General features: G+C 43.0%; 1 pseudogene; it reads left to right on the forward strand.

The window, feature by feature from the left end:
- The first annotated feature begins 5793 nt into the window (after positions 1-5793).
- Positions 5794-6716, forward strand: LOC148039781 (uncharacterized; annotated as a pseudogene).
- The last annotated feature ends 676 nt before the right edge of the window (positions 6717-7392 follow it).

The raw sequence follows: 7392 nt of genomic DNA on the forward strand, positions 1-7392 counted from the left end.
TCTCTCTCTCTCTCTCTCTCTCTCTCTCTCTCTCTGTCTTCTTCTTCTTCTTCTTCTTCTTCTTCTTCTTCTCCCTCTCTCTCCCTCTTCTTCTTCTTCTTCTTCCTCTTCCTCTTCCTCTTCTTCTTCTTCTTCTTCTTCTTCTTCTTCTTCTTCTTCTTCTTCTTCTTCTTCTTCTTCTTCTCTCTCTCTCTCCCTCTCTCTTCTTCTCCTCTCTCTCTCCCTCTCTCTTCTTCTCCTTTCTCTCTCCCTCTCTCTTCTCCTCCCTCTCTCTCTCCCTCTTCTTCTTCTTCTTCTTCTTCTTCTTCTTCTTCTTCTTCTTCTTCTTCTTCTTCTTCTTCTTCTTCTTCTTCTTCTTCTTCTTCTTCTTCTCCTCCCCTCTCTCTCTCTCTCCCTCTCTCTTCTTCTCCTCTCCCTCTCCCTCTCTCTTCTTCTCCTTTCTCTCTCCCTCTCTCTCTCCCTCTTCTTCTTCTTCTTCTTCTTCTTCTTCTTCTTCTTCTTCTTCTTCTTCTTCTTCTTCTTCTTCTTCTTCTTCTCTTCTTCTCCTCTCTCTTTCCCTCTCTCTTCTTCTCCCTCTCTCTCTCCCTCTTCTTCTTCTTCTTCTTCTTCTTCTTCTTCTTCTTCTTCTTCTTCTTCTCTCTCTCTCTCTCTCTCTCTCTCTCTCTCTCTCTCTCTCTCTCTCTCTCTCTCTCTCTCTCTCTCTCTCTCTCTCTCTCTCTCTCTCTCTCTCTCTCTCTCTCTCTCTCATGGTAGCAACAAGTCAAGGCCTCCTCTAAGGATTTTTTTTTCTTTTCTTGACAATGGGGGGTTTTATAAGGTGTTTGGGGGGGGGGGGGGGGAGAGAATGGAAGAGGAAGCCGACGAAGAAGAGGATGATGATGATGGGGAGGGTAGTCAAAGCTAACAAAGGATTGGAGAGGAGTCGTCATCGTAGCAGAGGAAGGATGTGGACATCGATGAGTGAAGATGATGATGACGGGGGAAGGTGTTGACGACGGGAGAAGAGAAGAAGATGACAATAACGAGGGGAGGGGGACCACGTGTGCCACCTACAGTCCTTCCAAGGCTCCCCCTCTTTATTTGTGATTGGGGGGGTTTTATATAATGGGAAAGGGGGTTATTAATGGGGGGAAGAAAACGCAGAGAGGAGGTGGGATCTCCACCACCTATCTTGCATGGTAGCGGGAGTAGGCCCGTGGCCTTAGCTTCATCAACGTCGTTATTGTCCTCATCATCTTCATGTTCTTTGTCGATTCCTCCTTCCCCTTGCCGTCATCCTCTCATCCTTTTTCCCTCCACGTCAACTTCCTCTTTTCCCCTTGCCACCTGTTGATGACGGCAGAGGGGGGGGAACGAAAAAGAATTTAGAATCATTTCATTAAAAATTGGGGGGGGGGGGGGGGGGAAGAGAGAAGAATCTTATGGTGGAATGTTACAATATGCATGAGTATATACCTTATAAATGCACAAGGATGCGTCCCCACATGTAAGACTGGAATGTGAAGGGAAAACCAAGCAATAGGGACCTCGAACCCCACATTAGACCAACCACTAACGTCCCCACACTTAAAACATTACCATCACTTGAAAATAGAAAAAAGAATAGAGTTAGAAACACTTGGCCCATGTTGCTGAAAAGTGAAGTTGATTGTCGATGTTGCACCCTGTGTCATTGTCAGCTATAGGAGGTACCAAAGTGTCTTCACATCATACATCCAACATGGCAAGGACCATGCAGAAGCACCCAGGGAGGTAGCTCTATTGGGAGAGTCCATCAGTGATGATGAAGGGTTTAACAATCAACTCACTATCGCTCATGGAGGAGGATGAAAGAACAATCGCTTGCCCCAACTCCCACATTGCTCAATGAATAATCATGGGAATCCATAACTCACACCCGATTTAGAATGGAACAAGTGAGAAATGATTTAGAAGGAGTATGCCAATGCGCATACTTGATGGTGTAAGAGTGTGTTCCAACTCGTCTGGCATAGATGCAAGAAGGCAGGTCAGGGATCCTAATAATGCAGTGTACAGAATAGAGTGACATGCCCTATGGTAATGGTGAAAACCCATCCTGTGTGTGTATAGGAAAATGAGAACGTACCTGACTCCAAGTGTCGTAATGTCTCTCAATCGTCACCTCTTAATAATTGATTGAGGAAACACGAATCATGCTCAGCCCCCCTCTATCTCACACTCTGTTGATAAATACATGAGGGTAGCCCATTCATGAAACCCATTGATGTAATCCTCATAGTCACTTGTGCAAAGGGTGTATGCCTTGTGTGCAATTGATGGTGCAATTGTGCATCCCGCCATGTGCTGACATATGATGCAAGAAGGAAGGCTAGGGAGCCCTATAGTGCCATGCACAAGAATAATTTTTTGCTTTGTGTATTGAGAGGCCCATCTCCTGTGCGTGCAACTATCCATTCACACATCTCACCTCTCTATTGAATATCATGGATAAGGACTCGTCACTCACCCCACCCTCTCTCTTATGCTCTATTGATAAATATAGAGGGCAGCCCATACTCACATCCCCATCTGGTTAGGATGAAAGCTCATGATGGTCTAAGTTTGTCAATGAAGATCAGCTTCGTCTAGTTGATGGTATCAACGTGGATTGGTTGATGAAGAAGCCTACCCAAGGAGGTGGCCAATAAGTTCAATGCTAAGGTTACATGTTGGAAGCTTTGTCTATTTTAGGAACTAAAAGCACTGGAGAGGTTACAGGATTTAGCGCACCAAGGGAGGTGGCTTGAAAACTTCGTCTACAGGTGTTCAGCTAGAGATTCGACGATCATGGACTGCGGAGTATTACCACCTTGTCTTGGAACAAGGCCTGTTATGATAGGGAATTTCTTCCTTTTCTCCCATAACAGTTTTTTTTTCTCTCTCTTCTTTTCTTTACTTTTAGCCTACTCCCAAGGGTGTTTCCACCTTTTCTCGAAGAATAGGTTGGCATGACAAGGACTAAAGTCCTTTTCTCCCATGACTGATATATTTGTATTTTTTTCTTTTTCTTTCTTATTGTATTTGAAGCGTTGAATGGCAGGGATGCCATATATCAAAACCATCCTCACCATCTTTGTTGCATCAGATGGAAAGGAAACCAAGGGGGAGGGGAAGTTGGCTACGAGGGGCTATCAGAACAGAACCTCATCATCAAGATTTGCAAGAGGTTTATTAAGAGCATTAGGTAAATCCACTTGACCATCGTGCAAAGAATGAGGAAGTTATTGACGGTGATTTTCAAGATCCCTGGGGGGTAATACTTCTTGAGGCAATAGCCATTAATAAGGAAGGGATCATCCAAAGCATCGACTATCTGGACTTGGACTAAGCCATTCGGATTGATGGAAAGTATCGTATAAGGGCCCATCCAATATGATTGAAGCTTGCCTCAAAACTTGCCAAATCAGGAATCATAAGCGAGGACTATTGCCTTCCTTGAACTCTTTCTACTTGATGAAGCTATCATGATAGATCTTTCTGCGAGCTTGTGTGGATTCCATGCACTGTAGGGCCATCCTGCAGATCTCATCAAGACACTCTAAGTGCAAGAGATGGCATTGTAGGGACTTCTCATCTCCCAAACGTTCATTGATACCCATGCGCACAGAGGGTAGCTCTAGTTCAACAAGAAAGACAGCTTTTGTTCCATACACCAACTGGAAAGGAGTTTGTCTTGTCACTACCTTATGGGAGGTTCTGTATGCCAAGAGGGCCTCTATAAGTCGATCATCCCAATCACAAAGATGTGCGGCTATCATTCTGGTTAGAATCAAGCAGAGGATGTGATTGGTAACTTCAACTTGGCCATTGGCTCTAGGGTAATAGGGTGTGGACTTACAATTATGAATCTTGTACAGTTTGGTCAACTCTTCCATGATTTTGTTAAGGAAGTGGGTACCTCTGTCACTCACGAGCTCTAGGGACTGCCAAAATGGGTGATGATGTTCTCGTATAGGAACAAGGTTGTACTATTACCATCATCCTGCTTCAGAGATTTAGCTTCACACCACTTTGTTACGTAGTCCGTACACACCAAGATATGTATATTATGCTTCCTTTTGGTTGGCGAATCAATGGGGCCCACGAAATTTATTTCCCACTTCTCGAATGGCTTTAGGGGAAGAATGGGTTGCAAGGGCATGGCATTGGCTTTGGTAGGCTTTTCCATTCGGTGACATGCATCCAATCATTTGCAGTAATCATAGGCATCCTTATAGAGGTTCGGCCACCAATATCCTGCTAGAAAGGCCTTTCTGGCTATCGCTTCTCCTGTGAAGTTTCCACCACAGGGCTCATCATGGCATGCTTTCAATAGTATGCCAATCTCTTCTCGTGCAACACATCTTTGCAAGACTTTGTCATTGCCTTCTTGTATAGAGATTCTCCTAATAGAGTTTAGGGGGATGATCCAATAGAAGCTTCTTCTTCTCACGGCTCAAGATACTAGGGGGATACTGTTGGGTTGCCAAGAGGTTGGCTATGTCTGCGTACCATGGGGTAACTGTTTTGACTGGAAACAAGGAATCATCAGGAAGGTCTGGATCATCTTGCTCATCTTCTTCATCAATTTGGGGGATTTACAACAGATGATTAGCCAAGACATGAGAGTGATTGGGTTTGGTAACCACTTCAAAGTCAAACTCTTGAAATAGAAGGAGCCATCTCATCATTCTTCCCTTCACGTTGGCCTTGTTCATCAGGAAGGACAAGGATTCATGTGTTGAGATATTTGCAATCACACCTAATGTAGCCTCTTTGTATGAGGCATTTTAGGCTAAAGACATGCAGGCTACAGGAATCCCATATGCACAGAAAGGGAAAACTGCTACCCATCCAACAACTATAAAGCATTGTACTTGACTACCACTTTTTACATATAAATGAATACATGATGATGCTTTTCTTTATGAGTTAGTGCTAGTCTTGTACTTGTTATCCCAATACACGAGATTGTGTTTATGAGTCCAAGCTGCTATCTTGGAACCTAATTCACTTGTGTAATAGTTGTCAGTCAATGTCATCATGAGTTCAATCTATGTCTGCCATAGCCATGCTCTAGATCTGCATCTTTGACATGGTATTAGAGCCCAGTCGGGCATGGCTCATCTTGGCTTAGCTTTTCTCTATTCTCTCAGTCCCTCCAAAATTGCTATTGCATCCACAGCCCCTCTGCACGATCAGCAGTCTCCGTCTGCAAGAAAGGCATGTAATGCCAATGCAACACTATGCCAAAGTTACGTAGCAAGTTGAATGCATCCACTCTGCTGCATTGCACCTATTCCATTTGAAGGAGAGAGATCTTCTGTACCTACTAAAGGCCCACACAAGATGGCCATTGAATCGAACATAAGCAAACCTTCCAGGAACTTTGTGTCAAGCAGAAGCCTTCCTCCCACCTTCCCTGCGGCAAATCACAAACATTGTGCTCCTTCCTTTAATGCACTGTAAGAGATAGGTATTGATCACAATAATCACAAGTCTCCAATTCGCTCTGTGAATGGGAAATTGAAAGGTACCACTCCTAAGGTATCGTTCAGGACAACGCAATTTTCAGGTGAAATTATAGATAGCAAGGAGAATAGGGTTGACTTTGGAAAAGGTTGGAGGCCACGCTAGTTTGTATTGCAAGATGGACTTCTATCTTATTACAAGGTGCATGGGCCAGACAAGATCATAGTGAACCATGAAGAGCAAAAAGGCTGGCGAGCTGTTGGAGATGAATCTTAGAGGTTTTTGAAAAATCTCGGGCCATCATCGTTCATTGCGGGAAACATGGCGACAAGAGGCCACCTGTATGCGCTTGACTTCGATGGAGTTCTCTGTGATAGATGCAGTGAAAGCTCCATCTCAGATCTCAAGGCTGTGAAATTGAGGTGACCTGATGTCTTCAGTGATATAGATTGTCAAACAGAGGCATGGATCATAGAAGCAATGCACATGGTTCGGCCAATTGTGGAGATTGGATATGAAAATGTATTACTTGTGCGCTTGTTGTTTGAAACCAAAACATCAGGACCTCATAATGCAACAGTAGCAGATGGTTTTGATTATTGATAAGATTCTGGAGGATTGGACAAGAATAAAGCTTGTTATTATGAAGGAATGGGGTGAGACAAGCCGTGATGCTCTAGTTGACCTTTTTGAAAAAGTTAGAGATGATTGAATTTCTAGTGATTTGCATGGTTGGATTCATGCAAACAAGTTTTACCCTGGAGTAATAGATTCTCTCAAATTTGCGACTTCAAAATTATTTATCATGACTAGCAAGCAAGCAAGGTTTGCACAGCTACTATTGAAAGAACTTGGAGGTCTTGACTTTCCCTTTGAACTCATTTATGGGTTGGGCATAGGACCAAAGGTTGAAGTCATTTTCGCTGCCTCAAAGATCATGATACCTTTGCTTGAGGGGGATCATAAAGAAAAGAACCAAATGACTAATGCAAGCAAAGTCCATGAAAATGATGACCATGGAAGGAAAGATCAAAGAGAAAAAGAATAAGAAGAAGAAGCAAAAAAATCATGAAGAATGTAAAGCAGCAAGCAAAGTGAAGAACAAGTACATGATCAAAAAGAGCAAGCTAGTCTACATCGATATCTGCAATGAACAGAAGATCCATGTCAAAAGAAATGTTGAAATTTGCAAGGGCATGCCGGTCCTTGATCCAATTTTTTTACTGAATTTTTCAGTCTTGTAATGTCTAGCTCAAATGTCTTTATCATAATCTTGTAAACTCCTCATGTAGCCTTGTACTACAGCCTCTATAAGGTCCCTGTTACAGCCTCTGGATGACTATCATGTTTGTGGTACCCACACTTAGACTTTTTTGCAATAGCCTCTGGTGTTTTGCCATGTTTAGGGTGTGCCCACACTTTGCAGGTGTTGCTCTTACTAAAGCCTCTACACACTTTGTAATTTCTGGTTGTGATTGAGGAGGGGTGTTGAGATATTTGCAATCACACCTAATGTAGCCTCTTTGTATGAGGCAATTTAGGCTGAAGACATGCAAGCTGCAGGAATCCCATATGCACAGAAAGGGAAAACTGCTACCCATCCAACAACTATAAAGCATTGTGCTTGACTACCACTTTTTACATATGAATTAATACATGATGATGCTTTTCTTTACGAGTTAGTGTCAGTCTTGTACTTGTCATTCCAATACACAAGATTGTGTTTATGAGTCCAAGCTGCTATCTTGGAACCTAATTCACTTGTGTAATAGTTGTTGGTCAATGTCATCATGAGTTCAATCTATGTCTACAAGCCGCCATAGCCATGCTCTAGATCCGCATCTTTGACATCATGGTCCACATAGAATTTGAAATGCATCGATAATAAATAATGTCAAAAAAATTTCAAGGCAAACACCA

Source organism: Lygodium microphyllum, chromosome 2 (assembly GCF_053477565.2).
Source record: "Lygodium microphyllum isolate KBCC chromosome 2, Lygodium_microphyllum_v1.1.10, whole genome shotgun sequence".
Lineage (NCBI taxonomy): Eukaryota > Viridiplantae > Streptophyta > Polypodiopsida > Schizaeales > Lygodiaceae > Lygodium > Lygodium microphyllum.